A 17,084-nucleotide genomic window follows, 5' to 3' on the forward strand; every position below is an offset into this window, starting at 1 on the left:
ACTGAATTTTTATTGCAAATAAGTTCCTTAATACACAAGTAAAGAATATAGTTACTTATTCTATTCTCTACTGTAAGACGTGCCACATTGCCCAATATTTGGGTACAGTGCCCAGATTGTGACCATGCACTACAGAGGTGAGATTCCCCCAACTCCAATTTGCTACACACTCCAAGAGAGATTATTGTGATCAGAGGTGGAATGAGAGGGGTGAGAAGGGTCGCTGCCCAGGGAGTAGCCTGACAGGGGGTACAGAAATCTCTTTTGGTGCATATATTGCGGAGCTGCATTGATTGACTTGTCAATCAGCTCTGCTGCCTATCCCATTGACATCATGATCCGGCACTGTGATCAGCTGCAGCGCTGACCCAGGTGTGTTAGTGCAGCACTTTACAGGGAGGGAACAGAGGTTGTGGATGACAGATGCTGGGGATAGGCCATGAGTACGGGCCAGAGTAAGGTGGAGACTTTCTGTACTCTGCATACAGGACACTGCATGCATGACAGTGTCTGTGTGTGTGTGTGTGTGTGGGTATTCCAAGTGTCAGTGTGCATAAGTAAGTGTGCTCTGTAAGTATGCCTGTGTGGCAGGTATAGGGGGGTGGTTCAGCTGGAGGAACTTATCCAGGCACAAAAGCACATAGATGCCCCAGATTATACCACCCCAAATGCTGATAATATCCTGCTGCACTTTACAGAAGATGATGCAGATGTCAGTGGGTGGTGGGTTCATTAAATCCATCCATCATATCATAGCCACACTGTGCATATGATGTACTGAATCAATCACAGGAAGACATCTCCATGGTAGGGGTAGAAGTTAACAGAATATGTCCAGCACTGTGGTGTGTAGCCCATAAATAATAATTGTGCACATTACAGAACATACTTGCAACTGCAAGATCATTTTGCTGCTTGTAGTGTTTGCTCTTTGTCCTGTGCAGTGTTGTCGTAGATCCGTCTCTTCAGTGTTCACTGCAATAAAAGTAAGACATTGCATTAATATTACAGAAGTTTGGGAGCTGAAATCCCACTATGCTGCAGACATTTTCCCTTTGCATAAGATTCTTGTGATTATATCTCAATGATGATCAATAACAACTACATCATAACACAGCCGCTCAATACAAAATATGTATTTGCTATCAATGGTCATGGAGGCCAAACGTCACACAATGTACAGATATACTGCTGCGGCCGAGTTTATTCGAGCATTTGCCCGTTCTTGGCCGCAGCAGTAACCTGGCGCGCGCCGGAGGGTGCTGGGCGCACGCCGAAGCAGCGGAGGAGCGCCCTCCGATCGGGGCTTTCTCCCTTCCGCTGCCGGGTCCGTCGGGTCCCCCGGAACCCCCTGCCGCTGTCCCCCACATCGCGGGACACCAGTGCTCCCTCGGGGAGCCCTGGACGCGCGTGCAGGGGGCGCAGGCACCCGATGACGCGTGACCGTGCATCGGTGATGCGCGGCACGCTGAGGGAGTGCGGCTAGCACGCCGGGGCATCCCCCGGCTTGCGGTGCTAGCCGTGCTTCAATAAAACGTGTCGGTAGTGTAGCAAGGATTATTTCTTCCTCTGGTGCATTATGATGGGATGTGTTGTAAGATTCTGCATTATTAGCATCACTGAATCTTTTGGAAACTGAGTAATATTCTATGTTTTAATGCAATATTATGGATGATCAGCCGGTAAAATAAAGCTTACTGTATCTGTAGCCATGCTCTACCCATGATGTGCTGAATCAATGACTGCAGAGTGATTCAGAGTGGTAAACATGACTGGAACTCATCTCTGAATAGAGGACAGAACAGCAGTGCAGAGTAGGAGGTGAATGTATCTCAAATGGAAGACTTAGTAGCTGTGTGGGGAGTAGACAGTACAGACTGATCAAATAAATAGTTAAAGGAGTATCTTCAACATTACTTGGCTTTGTTATCAACATTGAAGTTTCTCTTGTTTTTTCTGTTCTTTAAATCACTACTACTGATGCCATGTGTAACCTGTACTGAGAGATATACTCTACTGGCCTAGATGAAACCATATGATGCAAACAGGATTCATCCCACTCCAGATTCATATGATTGCACCACTTCAACCTTTAATAAAACACATAGAACTACAGCAGTGCGCTACTGCACATGTTCTTGTTATGAATGGTAGTAGATGTGGTCCTTGGGTCAATACTTCATACAGCAGCCACACTCTACTCATGATGTATTGAATCAACAAAAACCTGCATGGTACAGATCACAGGAAGGGTAGAGTAGAGGGGAATATGTCCAATGCGAAACCCTTAGCAGCTGGATTGTGTGGAGTCAACAAAACGACAAATACTAAATGAGAAATATACACATTGCTTATCTGTCTCTGTGTAGTCATTTTCCTCCTCTTCAACTGTCTTTCAAAATTTCTCTTCTGACAGAAAAGAAACACATGGCTTCAATATTCACTGTTCTTCCCTCCTGAAATAAAAGTTAAGCATTGCATGGTTATGATCATACATATAATGAACCTTGCGCCAAACCATGTGATCCAAAGTAAATCCACCTCCCTCCCATAGCTGTGTTCCTTCTAGAGCTTCTACCACACAAGTCATTAATGTTCGTGACACTGTACTGCAGTCACAGTCTGCACACAAAGTACTGAATCAATTACATCACACTGAAAAGGCAGTCTACATGATGCAATAGTTAACCATAATAACTCTGTCATGCAAATGACAGGAAAACCTATATGTATATCATTAGGGGAGAGGGGAAAAATAATTAAAAAATAAGTGCGACAAATAAAAACAGATTATAGGAAAGTAAATCCTTGCCCTGGGAACTTTACAATCTAATAGAAATGTTAGAAGACTTAAAGAGAGGCAGCAGTTGGGGGAAGAAGTGCAGTAGATGACAATGCTTGTCCTTAATGGTGGGTACAATTAGTAGAAAGCACATCTTGGGAACAATAGTTGTTAGCAGTGACTGTGGGTGTGGGACAGTAGCCACGAGTCAAAGTTTTTTAAATGCTTGATTTAAGTCGTGAATTTTAAGATTGGTCTTACATGTGGGTGGAAGAGGTTATGTTGGCATATACTGAGTGTGAGGAAGTTTCACATGTACGGTGCAGTGATGGAAAATGGTTTCAGGCAAGTGAGAGAACAGTAGAGGTGAAAGAAGTTTACAGGAGACAGTTATGGTTATAGTGCAAGAGACAAGCAAGGGCATAACGAGAGATCAAAGATGATATGCAAGAAGGAGCAGATTAATGGAGAGCCTTAACAAAAAGGTAAGGAGGAGAACTTTGTAGGTGATACAAAAACTTGATGGGATGCCAGGACAGGGATTTAAGGAGATGAGCAGAGACTGTTGTGGGAGAAAGTGAGATAATTCAAGCAGCAGAGTTTTGCATAGGAGAAAGTTGTGAAGCATGGAGGCCTGTTAGTAGTATGTTAAAATAACCTATAGGATAACAGTATACATTGGAGTTTTAGCAGTAGGTTGAGAGGGGAAAGGGAAGATCTTGGCAATATTACAGAGAAAGAGGCAACACATTTTACCCATAGCCGTGCATGTGAATGGAGATGGAATTGAAGAGCCAAATGTTACTCCTATGCAACATGTTTGATGACAAGATAGATGGTAGTACTGTTTACTGTGATGGAGAAAGGGGATAATATGAGCCCAGTGTTAGACATTAAGTTTAAGGCAGTGGAGTGCCATCCATGAGCATATAGCCAGGAGACAACCCAAGAGTAGGGACTGGATTGCAGGAGTGAGAACAGGGGTGGATAGATTTGTGTGTGTATCATCCGCATAGAGATTATATCTAAGGCCAAAAGCATTGATGAAGTCACCAAATGATAGTATGTAGAGAGAAAGAGAGATCTCAGAACAGAGCCCTGATGTATACCCACAGACAGATCAATAGAAGACGAAGACATGTTAGCAACAGAGATGGAGAATGTGTGACAGGAAAGTTATGATGAAAACCAGGATAAAACTTTGTTACTGATACCAAGAGAGAGTTTAGAATATGAAGGAGGAGAGTGATTGAGAGCATCAAACGCAGCCGATAGATCAAGTAGGATTAGTAGGGAAAAACCTTGGGAATTAGCTTTAAGCACAGTCTGTAGAACGTGCTGTACGAAAGGCAGGTTGTAAAGGATCCAGGAGGGCATGTGATTTAAGAATGTTGACACTAGCAATTAGAAGGCAAACAGCATGAGGGATACAGAGCGGTAGTTAGTAAGGCACATAGGGTGTAGTTTGTTTCTGACAAAAGGGTGACCGCTACAGGCTTAAAGTAAGAGGGCAAAAATCCAGAGAATAGGGAGAAATTGAAGATGTGGGTGAGAGTGGGGACTAAGAGATGCAGTAAGGTGTGAGGGGATACGATCTAGAGGGCATGTGGTAGAGGGAGAATAGAAGATGATTAGCTTCCAGCTCTGTAAGAGAAGAAAAGGAGTCAAGTGCAGAAGGAGATTTGGGTAGAAGGAGAGAAGGGGGAAGGGACAGAAGGAATCTCCTTTTGGGTGGCATCCACCTTGCCTCTGAAGTAGTCAAATGCTTGAGGAGAAGTGAAGGAAGGATGGCAAGTGGGAGGAGAAGGTCAGTGGAGGGAGTCAAATACAGAGAAAAAAAACAGCGTAAATTAAATTTGAGTGTTGATGAGTGTGGAAAAAAGTAGTGTATTTAGCCCTAGAGAGCAGCTTTATACAGGACAGGAGACATTTTTACTGTAGAAAAATCAAACAAAGTGTGAGATTTCCTCCGTAGGTATTAAGAACAGCGAGTGGAAGTGTGATGAGTGTGTTTGGGAATTTAGCCAAAGGTGTGGGTTAGAGGGATGAGTGTGTCAGAGCCTATAGGGGGCATATAGATAGGAGGATAGCATTGTAAGAGTTAATAAGATTGTTAGTTTAAGCAGAAAGAAAGAGAGAGAAGAGAGAAGAGAGGTTAGAGTAGATGTCAGAGGAGAGTTTAATTAAGCAGAGGCAAATCAGTGGGACAGGTAAGATGCGGTGAGGGGAATGACTGATTGTGACTGATGAGAGCAGAAGAGGTTATGTACAACTAGAGCCTTGTTAGTAAGAGTGGACATTCCAGAGGGCACAGGAGAAGGGAAGAGAAAAGTAAGGAAAGGAATGTGGATTACATTAGATAGGTTAACACTCTTAGTAGGGAGGCCTGATGTGTATATGAGCCGGTCCAAGATTATAAGAGATATCCCCCAACATCAGCGAGCATAGAAGGAGACACAGAGATAGGTGTAGAGAGAGACAGAGATAGGGATATGTAGAGAGAGAAGGGCGTCAAGAGAATGAGACAGATAGGCGTAGAGAGAGGAGACATAGAGAGAGGGGGCTTTGAGAGGGGGGCGTAGAGAATGAGGGAAGGTGGAAGAGAATAGGATGTGCAGGAGTGCATTTCATTGAGCAGTGCAGAAATAGCTGCAATAGAGGTCTGTACAAATGGTGCTTTGTGTAGACACATGCAAAGGTAGGGGAAGGAAAGTGTATAGAACATGTGGATAAAAGCAGGAGTGTGGAAGTTAGAGAAATTAGAAAAGTTTTACAGAGGAGTGAGGAAACAGTAAACAGAAAGAACAAGAGAGAGGTTACATTGGGATGACGTGCTGTGGTAGAGAGAAATGCTAGGAGAGAGCCTCCAGATATTAGAGGACATGAATTGAGAGAGCAAATGTATAAATCAAAACCGGAGGGGGAGGTATAGCACGAAAGCTTGCACAGCAGTTGATGAAGATTATAGTCTTAAAGTTGCGTGTACCTGTCAGGGCACTCAAGAAGGTCAATGCTCACAAGTGCAGAGTTCATGAAGAAATGCTGAATCCAGTTCCCCTCCAATTTAATTTTAATATAACTTTTTCATTCTTCATTACTGCAAAAAGCAAACAAAACAAAACCACATTGCATTACTATTTTCAAAATGGATTGAATGACATATTCAACAGTAACTGTGTGATGCCAATATTGCCTTCTCACTCGTAGGCCAGTACGGTCAGGTACCCAGTACTGATAAAACAATAAGTGCCCGTACTAAGTACCAATATGAATTATAAGGAAATGTAAAATCTCCAGGTCTCTCTCCATCTCTGCAACAGATATATGGATAAGCCCATATTAAGGCATCACGTGACCGGAGCCGTCACTGACTGGGTATACGCAAAGATGCAGGGAGATGCAAAGAAAGGGAGGGAGACAGGGAGAAGATGGGAAACGGAGGGAGGCACGGATGGCAGGCCTCTCTCTTTCACTGGTGCATGCAAGGAGCTGGTCCCAACATCCACAAAGTGTGTGTGTATTATTGGTTGTGTTTTATGGTGGTAGGAGGATAGTGTGTATATTGTGTGTGTGTGTGGGAGTATTATATTGTGTGTAGGGTATTATAGTGTGTATATTATGTTGAGGTGCAGAGGAGAGTGTTAGATTGGGTATCTTGTGTTAGGGGGTATTGTGTATATTGTGTTTAAGACTATAATATTATTGGGGAGATTATTATTGAGGAGGTATTAAAGTGTGTATTGTGGGGAGTATTAGTGTATGTATTATTTGTGGGTGACAGATGCTGTGGGTAGGCCAAGAGTACGGGCCAGACTAAGGTGGAGACTTTCTGTACTCTGCATACAGGACTCTACATGCACTGCAGAGGTGAAATTCCCCCAACTCCAATTTGCTACACTCTCCAAGAGAGAATATTGTGATCAGAGGTGGAAGATGAGCAGGGTCACTGCCCAGGGAGTAGCCTGTCAGGGGGCATGGAAATCTCTTTTGGTGCGTATGTTGCCACGTGGCATTGATTGACCGGTCAATTAGCACTGCTTCCTATCACAGTGACATGATCCGGTGCTGTGATCGGTTGCAGCGCTGACCAAGGTGTGTTAGTGCAGCAATTTACAGGGAGGGAACAGAGGTTGTGGGTGACAGATGCTGGGGGTAGGCCAAGAGTACGGGCCAGAGCAAGGTGGAGATATTCTGTACTCTGCATGCCCATCCTGCATGCCCAGGACTCTGCATGCATGCCAGTGGCTGTGGGGTGTGTGTGTGTAGGTATGCCAAGTGTCAGTGTGCATAAGTAAGTGTGCTGTGTGTGTAAGTAAGTTTGCCTGTGTGGCAGGAGGTGTAGGGGGGTGGGGGGCGGGGGGCGGTTCAGCTGGAGGACTTTACCCAGCACAAAAGCACATAGATGCCTCTGATTATATCACCCCAAATGCTGATAATATCCTGCTGTAGATGCACTTTACAGAAGATGATACAGATGTCATCAGTGTTTGGTGGGTTCATTAAATCAATCCATCATATAATAGCCACACTGTGCATATGATGTACTGAATCAGTAACACCAATCACAGGAAGACATCTCCATGGTAGGGGTAGTGTTGAAGTTAACAAAATATGTCCAGCACTGTGGTGTGGAGCCCATAAATAATAATTGTGCACATTACCAGAACAACATATTGTCAACTGCATGATCATTTTGCTGCTTGTAGTGTATACTCTTGTCCTGTGCAGTGTTGTAGTAGATCCGTCTCTTCGGTGTTCACTGCAATAAAAGTAAGACATTGCATTAATATTACAGAAGTTTGGGGGCTGAAATCCCACTATGCTAATGACAGTTTCCCTTTGCATAAGATTCTTGTGATTATATCTCAATGATGATCAATAACAACTACATCATAACACAGCTGCTCTATACAGAATATGTATTTGCCATCAATGGTCATGGAGGCAATATGTCACACAATGTACATATATAGCAAGGATTATTTCTTCCTCTGGTGTATTATGATGGGAGGGTGAGATTCTGCATTATCAGCATCAGTAAATCTGTAGGAAACTGAGTGATATTCTATTTTTTAATGCAATATTAGGGTAAAATAAAGCTTGCTGTATCTATAGCCATGCTCTACCCATGATGTGCTGAATCAATGACTGCAGAGCGATTTAGAGTGGTAAACATGACTTGAACTCATCTCTGAATAGAGGGTAGCACAGTAGTGCAGAGTAGAAGGTGAATGTATCTCAAATGGAAACCCTTAGCAGCTGTGTGGGGAGTAGACAGTACAGACTGACCAAGTAAATAGTAAAAAGTAGTAACTTCAACATTACTTGGTTTTGTTCTCCACTCCTGTTTTTCTGTTCTTTAAATCACTAATACTGATGCCATATGTAACCTGTACTGAGAGTTATATACTCTACTGGCCTAGATCAAATTAAATGATGCAAACAGGATCCCTCCCACTCAAGATTCATATGATTGCACCACCTCAACCTTTCATAGCAATAACATAGAACTGCAGCAGTGCGCTACTGCACATGTTCTTGTTATGAATGGTAGTAGATGTGGTCCTTGGGTCAGTACTTCATACTGTAGCCACACTCTATTCATGATGTATTGAATCAACAAAAATCTGCATGGTACAGATCACAGGAAGGGGTGGAGTAGAGGTGAATATGTCCAATGCGAAACCCTTAGCAGCCGGATTTTTTGGAGTCAATAAAACGACAAATACTAAATGAGAAATATACACATTGCTTATCTGTCTCTGTGTAGTCATTTTCCTCCTCTTCAACTGTCCTTCAATTTTCTATTTTGCAAGAAAATGAACACATGGCTTCAATATTCACTTCTGTTCTGCAGTCTTTCCTCTTGAAATAAAAAAGTTAAGCATTGCATTATTATTATTATAATTATTATTGACGATACATACAATGAACCTTGCTCCAAACCATGTGATACAAAGCAAATCCACCTCCCTCCCACAGCTGTGCTCCTTCTAGAGCTTCTACCACACAAGTTATTCATGTCAGTGAAACTGTACTGCAGTCCCGGTCTGCACACAATCTACTGAATCAATGACATCACACTGTGTCACACAATGTCATGCTAACGACAGGAAACAATCTTTGTATATATCTTTGTATATATAATAATAATAATAATAATAATAATAATAAAAAAAATAAGACAGGACAGACACTCCTACATTGCAATCAATAGAAAATAACTGGGACAGGCACTTCAAGGATGCATACGGTCCCGGATAAACTGTAGCTACCTATACACGTGTGCCTTGTCTCTAGACTCTGCAAATATCTCTATTTATATACCACCCATTGTGTACTCAGCGCTTTACAAGAGAGACCAAAAAGTACAGGAAATTATTATACAATAAGTTCAACAAACAAAAACAGACAATAGGAAAGTAAATCCCTGTCCTGGGTAGTTTACAATCTAAGAGAAATGTAAGGAGACTTACAGAGAGACAACAGGTGGGGGAACAAGTGCAGTAGATGACAATGCTTGTCCTTAATGGTGGGTACTTGTAGTATAAAGCACTTCTTGGGAACAATAGTTAGTGACTGAATGAGTGACAGTAGCAACGAGTAAAAGCTATTGAAATGCTTCATTTAAGTTGTGAATTTTAAGGTTGATCTTAAATGTGGGTGGAAGAGGGTATGTTGGCATATACTGAGTGTGTGTGAGTTTCACAGGTAAATTGATGGGAAAGGGTTTCAGGCAAGAGAGCGAGTGCGCAGTAGAGGTGTAAGAAGTATAATGGAGACAGTTATTAGTAGAGCTTAGGAGACGAGGAAGGGCATAACGAGACCAAAGATGATATGTAGGAAGGAGCAGATGAATAGAGAATAGTGTTGGACTGGGTCCTCAACTATAAAAAAATGGGTAACGGGTACCCGGCCAAAATGAAAGGTTCTACCCGGTCGGGTACACGGTTTGGCACTTACCTTCCGGGTGGCGGTGACATCTAGGATCAGCAGCAGTCCTGTGACGGTGGCAGCATCTGTGGTGTCTTCAGCCGGCGGGGGAGCTGCAGGCTCACAGACACAGCTTACCTGCTTCGGTGCTGTGGAAGTGATTCCTGCAGCTCCCCCCGCCAGGTGAAGACACCTCTGATGCTGCCAACATCAGAGGACTGCTGCTGCTGATCCTAGATGTCTTAGGAAAGGTAAGTATAAAAGATTATTTCCAGCTGCCCTGACATTACCCGACGCCGGGTATTACCCGGCCAAGTCCACTTCTCAGTGGCCGGTTTCGAGTAATGTCCGGGTAGCTGGAAATGTGTCGGGTAACGCCGGGTACTCGGTACACCACTAATAGAGAACCTTAACAAAAAGGTAAGGAGGAGAACTTTGTAGGTGATCTGAAACTTGATGGGAAGCAAGGAGAGGGATTTAAGGAGGAGGAGGAGATGAGCAGATACTGTTGTGGGAGAAAGGGAAATTATTCAAGCAGCAGAGTTTTGGATAGATTGCAAATGAGAAAGTTGTGAAGCAGGGAGCCCTGTTAGCAGTATGTTAACCCATACGATAAGGGCATGCATTGGCGTTTTAGCAGTAGATTGACAGAGAAAAGGGCAAATCTTGGAAATATTACAGAGAAAGAATCGACAAACTTTAGCCAGTGTCGTGAATGAAGATGGAAAGGGAAGAGTCAAATGTTACTCCTAGGCAATGTGCTTTCATGACAGGATGATGGTAGTACTGTTTACTGCGATGGAGAAAGGTGATATTAGGCCAGATTTAGGGGGAAATATGAGGAGCTCAGTTTTAGACATTAGGTTTAAGGCAGAAGAGTGTCATCCATGGAGGATATAGCCAGGAGGCGACCCGAAACTAGGAACTAAATTGCAGGAGTGACGGTAGGGTGGATAGGTGTGTGTATCATCTGCATAGAGATGATATCAAGGGCCAAAATAGTTGATAAGGTCAACTAGTGATAGTATGTAGTGAGAGAGGTCCCAGAACAGAGTCCTGAGGTATACCAACAGACAAAACAACAGGAGACAAAGACACGTTAGCAACAGAGATGGAGAATGTGTGATGGAGAAGTATGATGAAAACCAGGATATAAGTTTGCTGCGGATACGAAGAAAGAGTTTAGAATATGAATGAGAAGAGTGATTGACAGTATCAAAAGCAGAAGAGAGATCAAGCAGGATTAGTAAGTAAAATGGACCTTGGGAATTTTCTTTATGTACATAATTGGTTACATTGGGAAAGGCAGATTGTGAAGGGCCCAGAGGAGCATGTGATTTAAGAATGTTGATCAAACGGGAGATCACAAGACGTTCTAGCAATTAGGAGGCAAATGGTAGGACGGATACAGGGCGATAGTTAGAAATTCACACAAGGTCAAGGTTATTTTTGAGAATAGGGGTGACCACTGCATGCTTAAAAGGAAGAGTTGAAAGAGCCAAAGGATATGGAGGAATTGAAGATGTGGGTGAGAGTGAGAATATAGGATTGAGAGGGCATGTGGTAGAGGGAGAAGAGAAGATCAGGTTCCAGCTTTGTGACAGGAGAAAAGGAGTCAAGAGTGCAATGAGATCTAGATAGAAAAAGAGAGAGGGGGAAGGGAGAGAACGAATCTACTTGTGGATGGCATCCACCTTGCCTCAAGTGAGCAAAGGCTTGAGGAGAAATAAAGGATGGATGTTAAGTGGGAGGAGAAAGTCAGTGGTGGGACTCAAATACATAGAAGACAGTGTGAATGAAATTGGAGTGTTGATGAGTGAGGAAAAAGTAGTGTTTGACCTTAAAAAAAGGAGCAGAGTTTTACAGAACAGGACAAAGGTTTAGTGTAGAAAATCAGACTGTGAGATTTCCTCCATAGGTGTTAAGAGCAGCAGTGTGATGTGATGAAGTGTGATGAGAGCGTGCTTGTGAATTAAACCAATGCATGGGTTAGGCTGCGTCTATAGTAAGCACGCAACAGAAGGCAAAGTTAGCGCATGCCTGTCGCTCCAGCAATCCCTGCACTGAGGTCCGAGGCGACGGGGAGGCCCTGCATCGCTCGCACGCACTGTGGACGACCAAGCGTGTGCCCATGATAATCACGGCCTTAGAGGGATGAGTGTGTCAGAGCCTAGAAGGGGCATATAGATGATGGAGGAGGAGGGAGGAGGAGATGATAGCATTGTAAGAGTTAACAAGATAGTTAGTTTAAGCAGAAAGTGAGGAGAGGTTAGAGATAAGGGTAGATGTCAGAGGAGAGAGTTCAATTAAGCTGAGGTATCGAGTAGGACAGGGGTGAGGGGAATGAGAAGTGGTGGACATTCCAGAGGGCACGTGAGAAGGGAAGAGTAAAGTGAGACAAGGAATGTGGATTACATTAGATGGGTTAATACGCTTAGCAGGGAGGTGGAGAGAGAGGCAAGAGGCAGAGGGTGGTGTAGGGGTAGAGGAAGAGATGTTGCATGTACCTTGTCAGAACATTAAAGAACGTCAATTCACACTGGTGCAGAGTTGATGATGAAATGCTGAATCCAGTTCACGTCCAATTCAATTTTAACAGAACTTTTTCATTCTTCATTACTGCAAAAAAAAAAAGTAAAAAACAATGCATTACTATTTTCAAAATGGATTGAATTCCCCCACCAATGACTATGTGTTACCAATATATCCCTCTCAGTCCCACTGCAGCACATACTGTACCAGTGTGAAAGTAAGAAGGTACACAGTACCGGTAAAACAATACGTGCCGGTACTATGCACCATATGAATTATAAGGGGATGTAAATCTCCCAGTCTCTCTCCATATCCGCAACAGAGCGGGCTCCGGTCAGTGGCATGGATGCCCATATATGGGTATGCTCATATTTGGGCATCCCATGTCACTGACCGGAGCCGGCTCTGAGTATAGGGATATATGCGGAGACGCAGAGGTGCAAGGAAATGGGAGGAGGCACGGTGAGAAACAGGGAGAGACCACAGGAAGATAGAGGGCAACAACTTCCACAAGGTACTTGTATGGGTATAATTGTTTGTATTTTGTGCAGAGGGGGTAATTTCAGATAAAATACAATTCTCCACCCTCTACGAAACAATTCCACTTTGTTCAGTAAGCCAGAAAGTCTTGGTCCCATGTGGACTGAATTTAATGCAAATAAGGTCCTTAATACACAAGTAAAGAATAAAGTTACTTATTCTCTACTGTAAGAAGTGCCACATTGCCCACTATTTGGGTCCTGTGCCCAGATTGTGACCATGCATGGCAGAGGTGAGATTCCCCCAACTCCAATTTGCTACACTCTCCAAGAGAGATAATTGTGATCAGAGGTGGAACTAGGGGAGGGTGTGAGCAGGGTCACTGCCCAGGGAGTAACCTGACTGGGGGCACGGAAATCTCATTTAGTGCATATGTTGCGGCACTGCATTGATTGACCGGTCAATCTGCACTGCTGCCTGTCACAGTGACATCCTGATCGGGCACTGTGATCAGCTATAGCACTGACCCAGGTGAGATAGTTCAGCACTTTACAAGGAGGGAACAGATGTTGTGGGTGACAGATGCTGGAGGTAGGCCAAGACTGTTGGCCAGAGTAACGTGGAGACTTACTGCACTCTGCATGCCCATCCTCTCCCTGACATCAGGGGAAGGAAGTGGCCCTGGGGTGTGTGTAGGTATGCCAGATGTCAGTGTATGCATAAGTAAGTATGCCTGTGTAGTGGGAGGTGTAGGGGCGTTAAGCTGGAGGACTTAAAACAGGCACAAAAGCACATAGATACCTCTGATTATACCGCACCAAATGCTGATAATATCATGCTGTAGCTGCACTTTACAGAAGATGATGCAGATGTCATCATTGGTTGGTGGGTTCATTAAATCAATCCATCATATCATAACCACACTGTGCATATGATGTACTGAATCAGTAACACCAGGAAGACATCTCCATGTTAGGAGTAGAGTTGAAGTTAACAGAATATGTCCAGCACTGTGGTGTGTAGCCCATAAATAATAATTGTGCACATTACCAGAACAACATACTGTCAACTGCAAGATCATTTTGCTGCTTGTAGCGTATGCTCATCCTGTACAGTGTTGTAGTAGATCCGTCTCTTCAGTGTTCACTGCAACAAAAGTAAGACATTGCATTAATATTACAGACGTTTGGGGGCTGAAATCTCACTTCGCTGCGGACAATTTCCCTTTGCATAAGATTCTTGTGATTCTTGTGATTATGTCAATGATGATCAATAACTGCATCATAACACAGCCGCTCTATACAGAAGATGTACTTGCTCTCAATGGTCATGGAGGTAATACGTCACACAATGTACAGATATAGCAAGGATTATTTCTCCCACTGGTGCATTATGGCATTATGATGGGAAATGTTGTGAGATTCTGCATTATCAGCATCACTGAATCTTTTGGAAATTAAGTGATATTCTATGTTTTAATGCAATATTATGGATGATCAGCCGGTAAAATAATAATAGCTTGCTGTATCTGTAGCCATGCTCTACCCATGATGTGCTGAACCAATGACTGCAGAGAGATTCAGAGTGGTAAACATGACTGGAACGCATCTCTGAATAATGGGCAGCAAAGCAGTGCAGAATAGGAGGTGAAAGTATTTAAAATGGAAGATCCTTAGCAGCTGTGTGGGGAGTAGACAGTACAGACTGACCAAGTAAATGGTAAAAGGAGTAACTTCAACATTACTTGGCTTTGTTCTCCACATTGAAGCTTTCCTCCTCTTTAAATCACTAATACTGATGCCATGTGTAACCTGTACTGAGAGTTATATAATCTACTGGCCTAGATGAAACCATATGATGCAAACAGGATCCATCCCACTCCAGATTCATAGAATTGAACCACCTCAACCTTTCATAACAATCACATAGAACTGCAGCTGTGCGCTACTGCACATGTTCTTGTTATGAATGGTAGTAGATGTGGTCCTTGGGTCTTTACTTCATACTGTAGCCACCCTCTACTCATGATGTATTGAATCAACGAAAACTTGCATGGTTCAGATCACAGGAAGGGGTAGAGTAGAGATGAAAATATTCAATGTGAAACCCGTAGCAGCCGGATTGTGTGGAGTCAATAAAACGACAAATACTAAATGGTAAATGAGAAATATACACATTGCTTATCTGTCTCTGTGTAGTAATTTTCCTTCTCTTCAACTGTCCTTCAAATTTTCTCTTTTGCAAGAAAAGGAACACATGGCTTCAATATTCACTTCTGTTCTGCAGTCATCCCTCCTGAAATAAAAGTTAAGCATTGCATTGTTATTATGATAATACATACAATAAACCTTGCTCCAAACCATTTGATGCAAAGCAAATCCACCTCCCACCCACAGCTGTGCTCCTTCTAGAGCATGCATGTCAAACTCCAGTCCTCGAGGGTCCCAAACAGGCCAGGTTTTCAGTAGGGATATCCTGAAAACCTGGCCTGTTTGCTGCCCTCGAGGACTGGAGTTTGACATCCTTGTTCTTGAGCTTCTACCACGCAAGTCATCCATGTGAGTGACACTGTACTGCAGTCCTGGTCTGCACACAATCTACTGAATCAATGACATCACACTGTAAAGGCAATCTACAAGATGTATTAGTTGTCCACACTTCCGAAATGTTACTTTTATGTCCAAATCACTTATTCCCATGACCTGATATTTGTATTTGTTATTTATAGGATTGTCACAAAGAGTTGATGAGGTCACCAAATGATAGTATGTAGAGAGAAAGAGAGATCTCAGAACAGAGCCCTGATGTATACCCACAGACAGATCAATAGAAGACGAAGACATGTTAGCAACAGAGATGGAGAATGTGTGACAGGAAAGTTATGATGAAAACCAGGATAGAACTGTGTTACGGATACCAAGAGAGAGTTTAGAATATGAAGGAGGAGAGTGATTGAGAGCATCAAACGCAGCAGATAGATCAAGTAGGATTAGTAGGGAAAAGTGACCTTGGGAATTTGCTTTAAGCACAGTCTGTAGAACGAGCTGTACGAAAGGCAGGTTGTAAAGGATCCAGGAGGGCATGTGATTTAAGAATGTTGACATTCTAGCAATTAGGAGACAAACAGCAGGAGGGATACAGGGCGGTAGTTAGTAAGGCACATAGGGTGTAGGTTGTTTCTGAGAAAAGGGTGACCACTACAGGCTTAAAGTAAGAGGGTAAAGAGCCAGAGAATAGGGAGGAATTGAAGATGTGGGTGAGAGTGGGGACTAAGAGATGCAGTAAGGTGTGAGGGGATACGATCTAGAGGGCATGTGGTAGAGGGAGAAGAGAAGATGATTAGCTTCCAGCTCTGTAAGAGAAGAAAAGGAGTCAAATGCAGAAGGAGAATTAGGTAGAAGGAGAGAAGGGGGAAGGGACAGAAGGAATCTCCTTGTGGGTGGCATCCACCTTGCCTCTGAAGTAGTCAAATGCTTGAGGAGAAGTGAAGGAAGGATGGCAAGTGTGAGGAGAAGGTTAGTGGAGGGAGTCAAATACAGGGAAAAAAAGACAGCGTAAATTAAATTTGAGTGTTGATGAATGTGAAAAAAAAGTAGTGTGGTTTGGCCCCAGAGAGCAGCTTTATACAGGACTGGAGACATTTTTACTGTAGAAAAATCAAATATCAATTGTGTGATTTCCTTCATAGGCATTAAGAACAGCGAGTGGAAGTGTGATGAACATGTTTGGGAATTTAGCCAAGGGTGTGGGCTAGAGGGACAAGTGTGTCAGAGCCTAGAGGGGGCATATAGATAGGAGGATAGCATTGTAAGAGTTAATAAGATTGTTAGTTTAAGCGGAAAGAGAGAGAGAGCAGAGAGGTTAGAGTAGATGTCAGAGGAGAGTTTAATTAAGCAGAGGCAAATCAGTGGGACAGGTAAGATGGGGTGAGGGGAATGACTGATTGTGAATGATGAGAGCAGAAGAGGTCATGTACAACTAGAGCCTTGTTAGTCAGAGAACGGACATTCCAGATGGCATAGGAGAAGGGAAGAGAAAAGTAAGGAAAGGAATGTGGATTACATTAGATAGGTTAACACTCTTAGCAGGGAGGCAGAGGCAGGGAGGCCCGATGTGTATATGAGCAGGTTCAAGATTATAAGAGATATCCCACACATCAGCAAACATAGAAGGAGACACAGAGATAGGTGTAGAGAGAGACAGAGATAGCTCTATGTAGAGAGAGAGGGACGTAGAGAGAATGAGACAGATAGGCGCAGAGAGAGGGGGCGCAGAGAGAGGAGGCGCCAAAAGAGGGGGCGCAGAGAGAGGGGGCACAGAGAATAGGATATTAAAGAGTGCTTTTCATTGAGCAGTG

At 43.3% G+C, this 17,084-nt stretch overlaps 1 long non-coding RNA gene across 1 annotated transcript; it reads right to left on the reverse strand.

The window, feature by feature from the left end:
- Positions 1-28: 28 nt before the first annotated feature.
- Positions 29-14,684, reverse strand: LOC142483901 (uncharacterized). The gene is made up of 7 exons (XR_012797492.1): positions 13,778-14,684; positions 12,223-12,334; positions 8,530-8,647; positions 7,444-7,541; positions 5,769-5,879; positions 2,347-2,456; positions 29-975 (listed from the first exon to the last, which is right to left on the reverse strand). It is a non-coding gene; the product is annotated as an uncharacterized LOC142483901 (long non-coding RNA).
- Positions 14,685-17,084: the final 2,400 nt, after the last annotated feature.

This window comes from Ascaphus truei, unplaced genomic scaffold (assembly GCF_040206685.1).
Source record: "Ascaphus truei isolate aAscTru1 unplaced genomic scaffold, aAscTru1.hap1 HAP1_SCAFFOLD_389, whole genome shotgun sequence".
In the NCBI taxonomy this organism is placed as follows: domain Eukaryota; kingdom Metazoa; phylum Chordata; class Amphibia; order Anura; family Ascaphidae; genus Ascaphus; species Ascaphus truei.